The sequence below is a fragment of the Passer montanus genome, unplaced genomic scaffold (genome assembly GCF_014805655.1).
Source record: "Passer montanus isolate IOZ18808 unplaced genomic scaffold, ASM1480565v1 scaffold46, whole genome shotgun sequence".
Lineage (NCBI taxonomy): Eukaryota > Metazoa > Chordata > Aves > Passeriformes > Passeridae > Passer > Passer montanus.
The window spans coordinates 3,641,624-3,659,717 of NW_024369485.1; positions in this window are offsets into that span (position 1 = coordinate 3,641,624).

Genomic DNA, 18,094 nt, shown 5'->3' on the forward strand with positions numbered 1-18,094 from the left:
GACTGTATACTTTTTAGCACCCAGTGTGCCAGGACTGCTGCTTTCTGAGCATGAGTGGCAATTGCTCCTCACTCTCTTGAATCCAATGTCTGATGGTGATGCGCTGAGATCAAGGCTGTCCCTTAGTTCTGTGCTGTGTATGTTAATAAGACTTGGCTTAGTAAGTCCATATTGAAAGTTCAAACAGTTAAAGAAGAGGAAATGAGGCCCATTTGAAGGCAGGTACCATATTTGAAAAGTCATGACAACAGCAGAAACTTACAGGAGGCGAAAAGGAAACAAAAGAGAGGATAAAGCATGTTGAAGAAGAGGGTTAGTCAAGGTGAAGGCAGTCAAACTGCAGTCGGCCTGATGAAAAGGGGATTCAGCCCCTCCTAGAAAATAAGGATTAGAGAAGAGTTAATCCTCTCACTGCTTTTTGAGTTACAAAAGAAGTTCTTATTTGCTTTCAGGTAGGAATGGGACTTGGCTGTATTCCTGAGGAGAAGCAGAAGAGATGGAGCAGAAAAGAGGGAACACTGCAGCTTTGCTGAGCTGCTCAGGGCTACCAGGCATAAGGGTGACTGCAGATGCATGTGTCTGCTGCATGTCTGCTGCACGTCTGCTGCATGTCTGCTGCACATTGCCTTCAGAGAGCTGATGCCTCAGTGTTGCAGGATGTTGTGTTTCAAAAAGGGCTGTGTGACACAGGAGCTCAGCTTCTCTGATGATCCCCAGAGATGCTAAAAAACTAAATTTCAGTTCTAAAAGAAAGAATCTGTCTATGAGGAAGAGGGTTCAATGAACAAATTACTATATGTTATACTGCCAAATCTGTTTATGGTTGTCTGAGGAAAAATGAATGACCTCACAAACATTTGCAATTGCAGATCATGAAGAAAACATTTCAGGATATGATATCCTTAAAGGAAAAGTTTGGCAATTGCCCAACAGGAATGTCTGGTCATTTGGGCCCACAAAAACTCCATATAGTAAATTTTCTGGAAAGAAAAGGAGAAAAATGATTCTATTAAAAATGTATCCAGTTTTAACTGCTTCTGCCATGACTAATATCAAGAAGTACTCTATTCCTCCTGCAGCCAAAGAAAGGGTAAATGAATTAATTAAGAATTTAGAACAAAGGGGCAATATATTTAGGACACATTCCCCATAAAATAATCCTGTTTGGCTGCTAAGAGAGCCAGATGGGAGCTGGCACTTAACAACTGATCATCAACAACTTAATGCTAACACAGAAACACTCACTGCAGCTGTCCCAAATATTGCAAATCTCACTGCTGCCCTGCAAGCAGCTGCACATACATGGATGGCATTTTTTTAATATAAAAGACATGTTCTTCATGGTTCTGCCTCAGGAAGAAGACAAACCCACATTTGCATTCACTTGTGAGGGAACACAAAACACCTTTAATTGCCTGCCCCAAGGGTATAAGTATTCACCTACCACAGCACACAGTGCTTTAGTTGATCTCCTTCAACAAATGAAAATCCTGGAAGGAGTACAAATCTATCAATACACTGATGATGTGTTGACAGAAGGTGAAGAGTGAGATTCAGTAAGAACAACAGCACAGGATATACAGAATAAATTAAATGACAAAGGGATAGAAATGCTTCTAATAAAAGACAACGCCCTTCTGAAGAGGTAAAATTGCAGGAACCTGGTGGATTGCTGGTCAGACTGCAATCCCAGATGGAACAGTTACAAAATTGGATGCTACAGCCACTCCTGCTACTAAAAAGAAACTTCAAAAGATCGTGGGTACTTTAGGATACCAGAGAAATGTTTCTGGATTTTTTTTTTTTCTAATAGAAAGACCTTTGCACAAATTAATGAGGAAAAAACAGACCTGATAGTCACAAACAGGCTTTGCAAATACTGATAGAAGAGTTCAAAACACATCAAGCACTAGGTCCTGTTCATCCCGGTGATCCTATAATTGTTAAATGGGTTTTTTTTGAACATGGGACTTATTGTAATATGTTCCAGAAAAGTCCACATGTACCCAAACAACCATTACCATTGAGTTCCACAGGATTGAAGGATACTGATAAGAGATACATTGATTGGGAAAAGGGATTATTATCTCTGACCTGAGCTCTTAAAGAAGTAGAAAAATTCAACAGCATCAACAGGTGCAAGTCCAAGGACCTTTTAACTTGTCAGCCAGTGTTAAGAAGAGCGGTGCTTCACCAGGTGGAATTGCACAAAGACCAACAGCACACAGAAGGTTTGCATGTCTCAAGGATCCGATAGATATAACTGAAGGGACAACAAAACCTGCAAAATTACATAGCTCTGACCCCAGATATGCTAGCTTTGCAACAGCCATATAAACCTGGTCCTGTACTTGATGCTCCTGCATTTACATCAGACTCTGAAGTTAAAAGATGTATGGTTTGTTGGTATGTCAGCCAAACACATTGATGGTAAATGGAAGTACAGACAGTTGCTTTTAACATTCAGACAGGAATGAAAGCAAAAGAAGAAAGAATAGGAAATGCACAGGTGGGAACATTAAAAGCTGTATTGCTGGCAGTAAGAGAGAAAGAAAAGACAATATATGTTGACTCTTATGTAATCTGGGCTGGTGCCAGTGGTTGTGTCAATGGAAAACAATAGTTTGGAAGGTAAATGGAAAAGAGGTGTGGCAGAAGGAAGATTGGAAGTGATGTTTTTACAGGCTCAAACCCAATCAACCCACATAGGATGGATCAAAGCTCATGCCAATGGTCAAGCCTTCCAGGACAAACTAAAGGTGTTCCAACCCATCAAGGTCAAGCTACCCCAGCTGGGATTGTACCTATGACTCTAATGGACACTTGAGCACCATTAGCCTGGGTGGCTACACACTCTAATGGCCACCAACACAGAATCTAATCACAGGCTAATTCCCACATTCTGAACTAAGGAAATTAACCTATCCTATCCAGCACAGCTGCCAAGGTATACATTGTTTTGTTTTACAGATCAGTGGCTGCTCCTGGTCATCATCCTGATGGAAACACCTGGAACACTCCAGTGGACAATATCCTTCAAACAGCCTGGAGGCTGCTGAAGTGTGGACTTGCAAACACAACAGATCTCATGGGCCAGTAGGTACCTGCCTACAAGGGTCCCTCTACAACTTGGAGGTGGTGTTGTCATGCATCAGCACCCAGGGGAATGAACATTAACCTGGTTAAAAACTGCTGAAACATCCTGATCTAGACCAACAGGTACAACTGAAAAAGGATAATTGAAAATCATTAATCACTGTCCATCGTGATGTGGAAAAATACACTGTTATCCTAGAGAGAGTAAAAAGGGATAGAGAATGTCATTGTATGATGACTTGTTTGGATGATCCCCAACCACAATGGACATTCTGAATTTATTGTTACACCCTGTTATTATAATATTATTATTAATCAGAATCTGGTTTCCATAAGTAATCATTTTTTATATATTTTATATGTAAGAGTGCGTACGTAATCCAACAAATGAGGATACTAATGATTCCAGAAGTACCTAAATTAAAATAATAACAGTGTTTCTTGCCAGAATCAATAGCTAATTCTATAGTATGTTCCATTAAATATTATTAACTAAATTCTAAGTGATTTTTATAATAATTTTGTATGTAAAACTATAAGGTATGATTATAATATAGCTAACACCATTTCAAACTGTCTACCAATAAAATAGTAAAACCTAGGAGACTGATGTATTTCAACATATTTGGATGTTTTGGGGATGCCCAACAAGGATTCTCCTCGAGGTTAAGAGAAAGAAGCCTGCCCACGAGTGTTGATATTGGTGATTTACATCAATCTCTACTTAATAGCAGTTTCTTATTGTCAGCATAAATATAATTGCTTTAATATGGTCCATCTATTATACACTACACTACTAGTACTTTTAGCTTTTATACTGTGTAGTAAATAATCCCAGTTGACGTATTTTTTTCTAATAATTTTTAATAATAAATAATTCATTTTATGTAAATGTATCTCATAGGACATTTTTCAATTGGGATAAGAGATGGGGAAGTTACTTAAACTGTTGACAAACTGAGAGGCTGAGATTGGGTCCAGCTGATCTCAGGCTCCTCTCTGAGAAGGAGTTAAGAAGGCAGAGGCAGGGGAATCCTCTCTGCACCCCGTGGCTCAGCAGTGGTGTTGTGGTGAGAGCAGCACAGTCCCTCAAACTGGCTGCAGGTGGATGTCAAGATGGGCCTTTTGGGCGGATTTTCCCATTCATACAACACCAAATATCACCTCTAGCTCACAGCTGACTCTGGGCTGCAATGTGGGCACAGTATGAGGAGCCAGAGGATGGTTGTGTATTTGTTCAAATCGCAGTGTGGATTCTGCTGCTGAGTAGCAGCTGGCATTTAAACTGTTGGTCTCAGTATATCAGAAAGAGTTTGTTATTGTGCTTCTTCCTTTTCCCAATTTAGATGACTGAAGGGTGCTAAAGAGCAGCTCATTGGTGTCTCTGCAGCTCACCAGCTCCAGCCTGCCCAGCATCCTCGCTTTTGAGCTTCAGGCACTGGCATGGGTGCAAGATCTATCAATCACCACAGTGCTGCAGAGAACAATGGAGATCTCGGCACAGCAGGAGCCAAAATGCCTGGAAAACAGTTGCTCCTTGTTCAAACATGCAGGCTGCATCCATGCAAGAAGTCAGACCAGCCAAGAAGAAAGTTTTGAGAAAGGGACAGGATCTGCATTAATCTTCATCTGATAGTGAGGGTTCCTGCTTTCTTGTGAGCTCAAATTCGGCATTAATTAAATGTTCACCTTTCTCCACAGAAATAAGTACACTGATATACAGCATGGGATTTGAGTGCAAGCTGACAGGCCATGGTGGCTTGGGTGAAAGGTGGAGAGACCTGTGATGACAAACAGCCCTTGCATGCAGGACAAAAATCTGGGTAACACTGGGGAGCCACAATGATGGCCAAAATAATGTGTAAAACCCCAGGTTCCATTCTGCCCTCAGTCCTCTTGGCTTCTACAGAAATACTCCAGTACTGGTGGGCACCAAGTCTTGTGGGAATTCACTGCTTTTTTTCCATCTCTGGAGCTGGGTTGATAAGAAATTGCCTTCAAGAGAGGCCATCACAATACCTCAATACATTACTATTCCCTCACTGTGGGCTAAGAGTGGAGACACCATAACCTCCCTGGGCAACCTGTGCCAATGCTCAGTCAACCTCACAGTACAAAAGTGGCTCCTAATATTCAGAGATAACCTTCTGTGTTTCCGTTTGTCCCCATTGCCTCTTGTCCTGTCACTGGAAACCACCAAAAAGAGCCTGGCTCTAACTTCTTTGCAGCCTCCCTTCAGGTATTTATGTGCATTGATAAAATTCCCTTGGAGCCTTCTCTCCACACTGAAAAGTCCCAGCCCTTCCTCATATGAGAGATTCTCCAACCCTCAATCTTTTTCTTCAGCTTTTTCCAGAGTCTTTTTAGTATGTCCATGTCTCTCTTGTGCTGGGAAGCCCACACCTGGACCAAGGCTCCAGCTGTGACCTCACAAGTGCTGAGTACACTGGAAGGAGCTTGACCTGCTGGCAATTCTTTGTCTAATGCAGCCCATGGTACTATTTGCCTTCTTTGTCACAAAGGCACACTGCTGGCTTGTGTTCAACTTGGTGTCCAGCAGGACTCCCAGATCCTTTCCTGACAAGGTGCTTTCCAATGGGGTGCCCCCAGCATATCCTGGTGCATGGGGCTGTCCCTCCTCAGGTGCAGGACTTCACATTTGCCTTTGTTAAAATTCATGAGGCTCCTGTTGGTCCATTTTTCCCACCTGCTGAGGTCTCTGGATGGCAGCGTGGCCCTGTGGCATCAGCCTCTCCTCACAGTTTTGTATCATCTGCAGACTTGCTGAGGGTACACACTTCCCCCTCATCCAGACCATCACTGAAGATATCAAACAGGACTGGACCCAGCATAGACATAAACTCCCAGTCACTGGCTTCCACCTAAACTGTGTCACCACACTCTGGGCCCAGCCATTCATCCAGTTTTCAATCCTCCTTACTGTGTCTGCTCAACTCACCTACATATCAAGAGCTTGTCTATGGGATCTAATGTGAGACAGCATTGAAGTCCTTGGAGACAACCAGGTGGAAACTGTCCACTCTTCTTTCCTGATGTCCAGGCCAGTCATTTCTTCACAGGAGTTTGTAAAACTGGTCAAGCATGGCTTCCCCTTAATGAAACAATGCTGACTGCTCCTAGTGGCTTTCCTGTCATTTCTGTATCTGGAAATGGTTTCCAAGGATAAAGTTGAGGCTCATCAGCTTGTAGTTCTTTGTGTTATCCTTCTTGTCCTTCCTGAAGATAGGAGCAACATTTGTTTCCTCCAGGCTTTGGGCGCTTACTCCTCTTATTTTATGGGAAAATGTGTCAGTCTGTAAAAGAGGTGGTAAAACAGCATCATCACTGAAAAGACTGCATGTGAGACTTTTCCTGGCCTGGCTGTGCTGGCAAATACTTCAGAGATAAAGGGTGCCTTGGAAACCAGAGGATTATTTTTGAAGCTAACCTGTGTTTCAACTCCATCCATGGATTCACAAATAACCTCTGGCATGCCTCTGCTTAGGGGATCTTGTGGGCTATAACAAATTTGTGAGTGCAAAGACAGGGAAAAAGAAGTTCAAGTCCCTGTGGACATCTTTCCATAATGGTTCACTCCTGGCATGACATGGAGCTTGCAGCACTCTCCATTACTGATCTGTGCTCAAGAGTCCCAGCTCTGCAGTGAACTGTGTCAACCATTCCCTAAATGGCAGAGGAAATGCCTTAATACTCATCCCTATGGTAAAGGAAGTAAGAACATCAACAACAAAAAAGATAATTAGGGAAAGATATCCAACAGAGATGCAAATTAACCTCCCTCCACAAAGCCCTTTATAAATCCTGGGATTTTGTGCATTTATTACTTCTATTAAATGTGACATATTTAAAGCTTCCCTTTGCCAAAAGTGCTTTTTCACTCTTTCGCTCTGACCTCACTTAACTAGTTCATGAACAAAAAGGCAGATTAAAGGGGAGATAAATATGATTTATTAACCACTTGGAACCAGTGAAAAAAATGCCATGTATAAAGCCTTCATGAAACATACAGTATTCTTAAACATTTTATTTTGCTGAAGGTTTTGAACTATTAATTACCAGTAACATTCCAAAGTTCAATGTTTCTCTATCAACCATTCCCTTGCTTGCTAGGAGCTTAACCAGCTCCCTCCTCACCACCCCTGCTGCTTCTCTTGTTTCCTCTTTGCATCCAAGCTTGTAACAACAAGCTTGGATGCAAAGAGGAAGAAAAACACTAAATATACCTTGGCTCTAGGTTACAGCTCAACAAAAAAAGGGCTTTTTTAAAGATTGGATGAGGTGTTTACCTAACATGGAAGGTCCCTGGCAGGCCAGCACACAGTGCAGATTTTTGGCATCCAACATATAAGAAGCTCTGGGTGGAAGTCATTGGGGCTGGGTCAGCCTACTGGAAGCAGGTTTTGCAGAGTCGAAGTGGTGGGCTCAGTCCATAGCAGCTGATTTCTGACTGACTTCAAACAGGGGTGGAAACTCTTCCCTTCATCTGCCCCTCTGTGGCTTTTTCTCATTTCCAAAAGTTGTCATTTGCTGCTGCAGGGCACCTGGGTTTTAGCAGGAACATCCTGTCCTTATTTGCAGCTGGAGCTGAGTGAAGATTTTGGTGGTGGAGATCTCTGGGGAGGCAGTGCCACCACACGGTGCAGGTCCAGCAGGTGCACAGCAGTCCCACGTGCCACCCCATGTGTCAAACAGCTCTGATGGCTGCAGACCAACATCCTCAGGAGGTGTGGAGTTACTGACACAGCTGAATGGCAGGAGACCTGGGCCAGCATAAGGTCCCAGCACTTGGTGTGTCCATGGCAGGACATGGAGCTTGGCTGGATCCAGCACTGCTGTATGTAAGTGGAGACAACAGCCTAAAATAGCCTGGGGCAATCATGGAAATCTCATTCTGCATGGAAGACAGTCAGACACGTTTCCTCCCACGTGCAGTGGGAGTTGTGATGGCTGTCTGGACCAACATTTCAGCCTTCAGGAGATATGAGGCAATCTGGTGCAGCTGTATCCTCTTTCACTGTGAGCTACATGATGTCATACCCAGCCTCTGCTGCCAGAGCCTCACATCATACTTGGGCACTTGCTGCTGTGTGATAACCTGCCAATCTGCAGTCACGTGTCAGAGCATCTTAATGGGTGCAAATTGGGAGCAACTCCATAAAAGTTAATTACACTGGTGGAAAACATGGGCAGTGAGCCTTCTGTGCACTTATCAGTGAGGCTGGGCCTATTAGTCATGATTTACTCTAAACTGAACAGAGAAAAACAAATGTCTGGCTGGCACTATTGAAGTAACTGCTTCAAGTTAACATTTATGGGAAATGGTCTGTGTAATGGGAAACAGCTCTTTCCTTCCGAGCTCATGTGCCACTAAAGAGTTTACTTTCTTCTGCATGTCCTTGACAATCATCTTTTGTTGTGTTGAAAACATATTGATTTTATTAACATCCTTTGGGAAGTTAAGGTTACTTTGGGAATTAATTTATTTCAAAAGCATCCCCCTTGAGACTGAATATGTGTAAGAAACTCATGTAGCAGAGCAAGAAAAGAGGCAGTTCTGAGAACTGCCATGCTCTTCCCTCACGTTGTGACTTCCAATAAGTGCCCCAGCAAAGCTGCATGCCCCAAGCTTGGCTTGGACCTTTGGAAAGTCAACCTGTACTAGCCCAGGGTACCAGGCACCAGAAGGGCTTTTCAGTGATGCTATAATGGTCCTTTTTGGTAGATCCCTTGGGGTGCATTAAATTGAAATGACACTGAATGACTGGGGGTTTTTTAGGTTTATTTTAGAAAAATTTGGTTGCAATGAAAAGGAGGTGTGTAGCCATTTTTGTTATTCTCTATGGAAATATAACAATACAAAAGTATAAATGCATCACTTAAGAAAATCTATAAGGAAAAGTAAGAGGAAAAAGGAAAAGAGTAGACAGTAGAGACTCATCAGGTTATCATCACCCATGGATCAGCAATGAGACTTGATTGTTGCAAAGTGATGGTTGCAGTCTTGATCCATCAAGGGGTGGATCTGCTTCTTATCAGACTCTTCTCTTATTTGGCTCAAAAATCAGGGAGTTGCTAAACACAGGTTTGTTTGTCATGGTCATCCTCCAGTGGTGGGTGTGCACCCCCCTGCACCTGGGCTGTGCTTGTGCACATCAGGGGTTTCAGCACCACACACCCAACAGGTCTCCTTCTCCCCTTCAGCTGGGGGTGCAAACCTGGGCTCAGCAAAGCACACCCTGCTGCTTTTACAGATGGTCGGTTGTTTGAGTCATTAACCCTTCACATTCAGTCTCTCACAGATGCTGAGGTGGTTGGTGGTCCCTGCTCTGGGGGCCAGCTCACACCATGGACCACTCCTGCAGCAGTGCGATCCCCCTGTGCCAACTGCTCTCAGTGCTGGAGCTCCTGCAGGGAATCAGCTTCCAGTAGGGTTGTCAGTGCTTTTTAATAAACACCTGAGCACGTCCTGGGCCAGCAGAGAAATTATGTGAGTAGGCTGTGGCAAGAAGAGGTTAGGCACCACTGTGCGGGCCAAGAGGGATCATTCCTCTCCTGGCAGGAGGGACCTCCCACACCATGTCTGAGCCTTGCAGCACCGTGCCAGGCTTTCCTCTACTGAGGCTTAGATTTCACCATCCCAGGTGGGAGTTGTAGAGAATGCAGTGCTGGAATGATGTTCCCCAGGGGAGGGCAACCAGACCTGCTGAAGGATGTGGCCATGAAAAGGGGGCAGGAAGCAGGAGTCACAGCAGGGATGTTGAAGGAGAACATATTTATTAGGTGGTGAGTAGGTGGTGCCACCCTCTGTGCCAGCAGCTCTGCTGGGACACCCATTGCCATGGTCCCCAGGACATGGCAGCAGTGGCGTTTGCTGTCCCAGGGTTGTGCTGATGCACCCTGGCTGTTCAGTGCTCCCCAGCTCTGGGCTGGTGTGTGCTCCCAGGCCAGTCATGGAGCTGAGGGTTTTGTTAGCATCAGGAGAGAGCACATTCATCTCAGCCTGACCTTTTGTCTTTTAAATCCCGTGGTGGAGGAGTTACTCAGATTAGGAACTTAATTGGTCAATTGAAGCAAAGGTTTCTGCAAGGTTTCATTATCAACAGAAATTTCAGCTTATTGAAGCAATTTTTTGAGTCTTTTAACCTAACTCTAAACCCAGCAGTTTTATCCTGAAGAGCAGGGAAACATTTGGAAACCTATTAGACACTCTACTGTTAGCTGTTCCTGTGGGAAAATGGAAGTTGGCTGTAGGAGCAAATGAACAATAGTAATACCCAGCAAGTCACTCCTTGCCATTTTTACTGCACAACAGTGCAGATCGCACAAGTATTGTGTCTGTCCACATGAAACTCGGCACCTGGACTCTGGTGTTCCCCCAGCTTCTGTAATGAGAAATATCTCAACACTCCCAAATACTTCTATTAAAGACCAATCCTTCCTATATGACATGAAGGCAATGTCAAATAATCACTTGAGGTACAAAAACCCCAGGGTAGTAATACCTTTAAGATCAAAATATCTGTGGAATATTTTTTTTTTTTAAACCAGGCGCAGGTTTCAGGTTCTCTTGATGCTTCTGCTCCCATTTGCTGAATTTATTTCACTGGGGGGTCAGTAGTAGTCAAGTATCAGTGTGGCAGCTTGTGTGTGTTGAACTAGAGAGGGCAGGAAGCTCCTGCTGCCCACAGCCCAGCCCAGCACCACATGAGCAGCTGCTTATTGCTAGTCATTGGAACAAACTGTGTGTAACACATGCCTGGGGAGAACGTGCCCAGGGCTGTGTTTTGTGTTCCAGGTCAGCACTCAGGCAGCTGCTGGGGGAAACGTGCCCAGTTGTGCCTCCCTTAGGAGAGACAAACCTGTGCCTCTCTCTTAATGGGTAAATGCTCAAATGTCCACCCCAACACTTCTACAGCCCTCCCAGGGTTAACATTTATGAAGCAATTTTTAAAGATTCCCTGTGAAAATGTACTTTTGCCACAAGGCCAGCACCTGGCAGAGAGGGACAGACCTCTGCTGTCTGGAGAGGAGATGAACCTTCATGGCTTGGGAGGAGCCAAATCCTACCTGGGACAAGCCACTGTGTACTCTTCCCTTGTGTACCCACTGCCAGTGCATGCTTAGGCTGGCTTGGCTGTTAACAAATGACCCCAGCACTTGTGCAGAACAGGGCCAAAATAATGCTCATGGCACCATTCCAGCTGATGGGTCCCAGCCTGGAATAGCCTCCCAACAGCTGGCTGCCTCCTCTGCTTACAGCCCAGGGACACCCAGCAGGACTCTTGGGAGAAAGGCTCCCCGGGCAGGATCCCTTCCACTGAGTTTAGGTGCTCCCAGCCTGCAGCTGAGCGAGCTGGCCACGGTGCCTTGGAGAGGAGATCAGGCACTCCCAGAGGCCATGTCACCTCACCTGGGCTGGATGGAGGTCAGATGAAGCAGCCTGGAAACACCAGTTGTTTCACAGACTATAAAAGGGTTCTCAGCTGCCATCTCTGGGATGGGATACACCATCCTTGAGGTTTGGTTCTTTTGCCTAAGTGCAGATGTCTAATATCTGCTTGGCCTGCAGCTGCTGGCTCCCAGGTCTTGTCCCCAGATCCAGGCTGATCACCACATGCCACAGCCCCTCCAGAGCAGGACACTGGTGGCCAAGAGTTGTGCAGATCTTGCTCAGCGTCCTCCTGCACTGGGCTGTTGGAGGAGAGATGTGCCCAGTGACCAGCTGCAGATGGGCACTGACAGGGGAGACTACGTTTGTGGCAAAGTGTACAGAATTGCTCACAACATTTCAGTACTGGCAGTTAATACATCAGGCTGTTTCCTTTTTTTTCTCTTTTTTCTTTTTTTTTCTCTAATCATACACACAAATTTCAGAAGATGTGGGTTTTGTCTGCTTCTGATTAATAAACCAAAAGGAACAACTCTGACATCCAAGTGATTTCTATGCTGATTCCCAAACCATTCTTTCAAGCTTTGAGAACATAAAGCCTTCTCACTCTGCCTTTTCTCACTCATCCTTCTTACCCAGCCTTCTCACCAGGAGTTTTAAGAAAAAATATAAGTAGAAAAACTTTCTACAATTATTTCATATGAAGACTCATGAGCTGTTTGAGTTGAAACACTCTTAATAGCTCAGTTCTTAATATCTCAATAATGGGGTGTATGAAACGTTATCCTGAACAATTAAAACCCAGCAAAGTTTAAGGAACTGAAAACAGGAAAGAAAAACATAAAGGAAGTGGCTATATGTATTTATCTGCATCAGGAATAATTTGCCACTTAATTCTAATAAGGATCATGTTCATATTGGTTTAGCCAGGTGCCAAATGGGATCATTGTCTCATTTCTGACATGTAATCAATAGGGAAATAATAGCAGGAAGCGTCCTGTGATTAGAAACAACTCAGATCCCAGGAAACTACGCTTCTGTTCCTACTCCACGACCTCACTTCTCGCTCTGCCTGCCAGTCCCCCGTCCCTCCCGCACACGTAACGAGGTGCGGTGACGGCGCCCGTCGCCACCAGTGACCTGGAAAGTTCTGGGCTCAGTCCCTGACCTTGCTTTCCCTTCTGGAGAAGCGCACAGTCACAGTGCCCGGCGATGCCCGGTTAGTCAGCATTCCCTCACGCCGCAGGCATTCCTCAGCCGTGGTTCCAGGAGCGGGGTGCCGTCACCCTGGGGCTGAGGGGCTGCTGTCACCGCAGGGCTGAGGCGCTCTTGTCCCCGCGGGGCTGAGGGGCTGCTGTCACCCTGGGGCTGTGGGGCTGCTGTCACCGCAGGGCTGTGGGGCTGCCGTCACCCTGGGGCTGAGGGGCTGCTGTCACCGCAGGGCTGAGGCGCTGCTGTCCCCGCGGGGCTGAGGGGCTGCTGTCACCCTGGGGCTGTGGGGCTGCTGTCACCGCAGGGCTGTGGGGCTGCTGTCACCCTGGGGCTGAGGGGCTGCTGTCCCCGCGGGGCTGAGGGGCTGCCGTCCCCGGGGGGTTTTGTGGCTGCTGTCACCGCGGGGCTGTGGGCCTGCCGTGATCGCAGGGCTGAGGGGCTGCCGTCCCCGCGGGGTTATGGGGCTGCCGTCACCCTGGGGCTGTGGGGCTGCCGTGATCGCAGGGCTGAGGGGCTGCTGTCACCGGGGGGCTGTGGGGCTGCTGTCACCTCAGGGCTGAGGGGCTGCTGTCACCCTGGGGCTGTGGGGCTGCTGTCACCGCAGGGCTGTGGGGCTGCTGTCACCCTGGGGCTGAGGGGCTGCTGTCCCCGCGGGGCTGAGGGGCTGCTGTCACCCTGGGGCTGTGGGGCTGCTGTCACCGCAGGGCTGTGGGGCTGCTGTCACCCTGGGGCTGAGGGGCTGCTGTCCCCGCGGGGCTGAGGGGCTGCCGTCCCCGGGGGGTTTTGTGGCTGCTGTCACCGCGGGGCTGTGGGCCTGCCGTGATCGCAGGGCTGAGGGGCTGCCGTCCCCGCGGGGTTATGGGGCTGCCGTCACCCTGGGGCTGTGGGGATGCCGTGACCGCGGGGCTGTGGGCCTGGCGTCACCCCGGGGTTTGTGGCTGCCGTCCCCGCGGGGTTTGGGGCTGCAGCGGCAGCGCTGCCCCGGCCGGTGCCGCAGGGAGAGCAGCTCCGCTCCGCTCAGGGGGCAGCCGCTTCTGCAACGCCGCAAAACCGCAGGGAAAGGGGCCTATCTGTATCTATCTATCCCATATCTATAGCCAGCACCTGCTCTTTCAAAAAACCACAAGGTCTTATAGACAGATAATGAGATGATTTGCTCTCGTAATTAGAAGGTAACTATTGTGTGAATAATAAAAAAAGCTTTAGTGATGTATAGTTATGTTATTGTAGTTTAGATGTCCTGTGTTCTCTCCATGGTTCCCTTTCCCTCCCCTGTATTGTAACCATCAGACAGGTTGTCTAGGACAGGTAAAAAAAAAAAAATGTTATTGTAGTTTAAATGTCTTGTGTTGTCTCCATGGTTCCCTTTCCCCCCCGTATTGTAACCATCAGACAGGGTTGTCTAGGACAGGTAAAAAAAAAAAAAAAAGAAAAGGAGTGCACATGTGTCTCTTGCATGGGACACTTGGCAATTGGAAAAGCTTGGTGCTTAGGGGGTGCGGCATGGCAACACCTGATCTCCGGTCAAGTTACAAGAAAAGCAGTCTCCACCGATAAAAGGCAAAGAAGAGCTGACTGACAGACTTTAGGAAGGGTCAGGGTTAGCTGATGCAACCCCAGGGGTATAAAAGACTGAGCATCCATCGTGAAGATGAACTGGCTATGTGGTATGCACAAGAGAGAGTTCCCAGCACTGCAACTTTTCCCTTAGATAGTCCTTTGTTGTATTTTTGTTAAGGTTTAATAAACCTCTTTAAATTTTCAAAGGGAGCAGTTGTTTCTCACAGTCTGCAGTGCTTCATCCTGGGGAAAGCCACACAGGCAGCTTTCTAGTGCCTGTGCCTCTCAAGGCATCTCTGGGTTTGCTGTCTCCAGTGGTTTATGAGTTCAGAAAAAAGTTTCACTAAAAAGTTTTGTCTTACACTGTTCTGACACCAATCCAGTAGAAGTTTTATTTGTGCTGATTCTGAGCGGGCTGTGGTGACTGAACAGTGACTGGTTCAGGGACTTGAGACTGATGGGGGAAAGATGATTTTTAGAGTAATTTAGAGTTTGGATCTGTTTTTCTGACATAATAAAGAAAACAAGTACTTAAGTTTTTCCTTTTTCATTTTTAAAGGTCAGTAATTTCCTTTTTATATTTTATTGGGAAAAAATAGGAGGAAACCCAGGTTCTCACACCCTTAGTGTTGGGAAAATTCTTTAGCAATCCTAACAAACATTGTTTTTTCTCACAAATATTGTTGTATATTTTAAAATTAAATACAAAATCAACTGGAAAAGAAATTAAAACCTGTGATACCAAAATAGATAGTATTCCCTCCTTTCATCTGTTACAATGGGACCAGTTCACTGTCTGCCCAGCAGACAAAGCATATTCCCAAATTTCTGACAAAACACAAAAAAAGCAGGCAAATGTTTTTTTTCAGAGGGTGAATATTTCAGGTCATCCTTATGCACATCACAAACTTCTGACAAAACACAAAAAAAAGCAGGCAAATGTTTTTTTTTTTTTCAGAGGGTGAATATTTCAGGTCATCCTTATGCACATCACAAAAATGTGAAAACAAATCAGAAGATCCCTTAACCCACAGGATTGTTTGGCTTATATTTTTAGTTTAGCCTCGAGGTTCATGGCCAAGATATGAAACCAGACAAATCTTTTGCTGGCTCTGCTACAGAGTCCCTCTTTAACTGTGGGAAGGTTAAAGAGCCTCTCTGATTTTTCCATGTTCTCATATGTCCTATATATTGTACATATTGCCAGACAGAGAGGAACACATGGTCTATAAATGACTCCAAAGCCTTAAATCCCAGTCTCTGCTGAAGTGTCGAAAATAACTGAGTTTTTTTCATGTTATTAAAATAGCCACAGGAAAAGGAAAGGGGGTAGCAGGTCTCTGACAGTCACACGGGTGAATACTCCAGCCCCAGGGCAGGGGCACGGCGCTGTCACCCTTCCCCAGCACCTTTTGAATGTCACTGCCAAGGAGCAGAGTGTTCCCAGCAAGGCAGCAGTGGTACCTGCCATCCCCTGGGATCTCTTACTGGATTCTAATGCTGCCCTGTGTAACTCCCTGTGTGGATCTCTGGTAGAATTACATGGAATTCCTTATTCAAACATGGCTCTAGGGAAAGTTCTCTTTTTTCCCTCTCCCAATTTTTCCTTTCTCCTCTTATCCTCTGACTGAACAAAAGAAACTCCATTATTTTCTTTAACAAAGCTGGAAAATCTGCAGGTCAAGTGGGAAAAAGAAAAAGAAGAAGAAGAAGAAAAGGGGGGGGGGAACAAAAAGCTGTGGTAAATGAACACATTACAGATTTCACTTGCAGTAATTTAGGGATGGAGCCACGGCAGGTCAGTACCTGGGAGGGGAAGGCAGTCAGTCTGCTAATTACTGCATTAAATGGAAAGGGTGAGCTCGTGGCTACTCTACAAAACTCAGTCGTCATGCACACACTTGAAAATACAGGAAAACTGGAGCTGGCTCATGAGGAAACGCAGCACTGTTCAGAACAGCCCTCGCTTGTCAGCCCTAGCTGAAACCACACCTCAGGGTGGCACAGAGCTGGCACACACACCCATCCAGCCTGCGTGGTGCCAGCCTGGAGACAGGAGATGCAAGAGCATCTCACAGTGACCCCCAGTGACCGGTTTTTAAGCCAAGCCTGGGACTGAGTCTCCTCTATTGTTGCTTAAGGAAGTTTTTATTTCTTCTGACTTTCCCTGGCACACTGCTACTCACCCAGGAGGGCAGACATGCAGGCCTTTTGCCCTTCTGAGCCACAGGGACTTTAATTTCCATTTCTCCAGAAAGCAAGAATCAAGGCAATGCCAAAATCAGGCATTATCTTCCCAGCTGAAACTGGAAGGAAACAGCATTCCTAGAAGAAGAAACAGAGATTTTACTGCAAATAGGATATCTACTGGGGAGCAGGAGATGCAGGAGTTTGTTTTCTCTCCTGACATCCCCACACAATACTATTTTTTCCTTTAGTTGAGCCAATGTTTGCTTAATGCAAAACTCACAAACAGCCTGGACAGCAGAGACAGATGAACAGAGACCAAGCTTTTACAGGAGGGGTCCTGGCTGGGTATTGTGAAACCCTCTCCAGCACCTGCAGACCATGGAGCACCTGAACCTCCCCATGATTTTGGCCCTTCCTCCCTTTGCTCCCTCAGTACAATCCCTCACTGCAGAGCTGGAAGGGAACTGGCTGAGTTCAGGGGGATTTGGGGCTCAGTTTTCCACCAGGTGCAGAGTGGTACAGCTGCTGGTGAGTCCCCACTGCCCACTCCTGGGGAGGTTATTTCTGCCTCTGGGTGAGGCCTCTGGACCCAAGTGTCTGGTTGGCTGCCACGGCAGCTCTGTGATGGGAACCAGAGTAAGGTTAGGTGAGCCAATCAGATGTGCTATGAAAACGCTCCCTTGAGCTAACCTGAACCACTGATGAAGACAGCCTCAGATTTCTTTTATCATTCCTCATGAAAAAGATTAATTTTCCACACAATTCCATGTAAATTAGTTTTGTTTGTTGGTTTGGTGGGTTTTTTTTGGTTGTTTTTTTTTTTAGGTAGGTATTGCAGCTATAATTAGAATGTAGTTGTGGGCATAAAAAATTCCTTTTGGGGACTGTACACAAGATTAAATATGTAAGCTATAAAAAGTTGAGATGGGGAAGGCATAAACTGGGAAACAAATCATAGTAGCCTGCAGATTTGATTGCTTAAGACAGGAGGGAAGCACTAGGTAGTTTTGGTTCTCAGCATTCAGTGTAAATAAATAATTGGTTTTTTCACAGTAAGAAGTTGTTAACATACCCAGACATTACCAAATTGACTGTTTCATTAATCTTTTCTGGAGTACAATCAGTATCATTAAATCATTATCACAAAAAAAAAAAAAATCTGAGTTGTTTGTGATTGTTAGACAAAATCTCTGGGAGGACTCAAAAGGCAGATAGATTACCAGAGAAGTAACAAAAATCCTCCATAAATACCCCAGGAATTTTATAATTTTGTTTTCTTTTATGTTCATTTGAAAAACCATGGAACTCCTCTCACCACAGAATCACTAAACTAATTGCTGATTCCAGCCCTACAGCTGTGATATTTCAGGGGAATTGAACGGCTCTGGAGCTGTGCGTATAAATCAGGCAGATGCCTTCTTTCATTCTGCCCTGTCTCTCCTGTTTCTCAGTGGTGCCCTCCAAGCCCATCAGGCTTGTCAGTGGTGTCACATCCTATTCCTTTACCTCCCCTCTCCAGCATCAGCACGACCAGGCTTCCACTGATCTGCACAAGGTTTTGACAGCTTAGATTGAGAGCATGACCCTCAGAGCAGTCACAGGAAACAACCTTTTGATGACATCGGA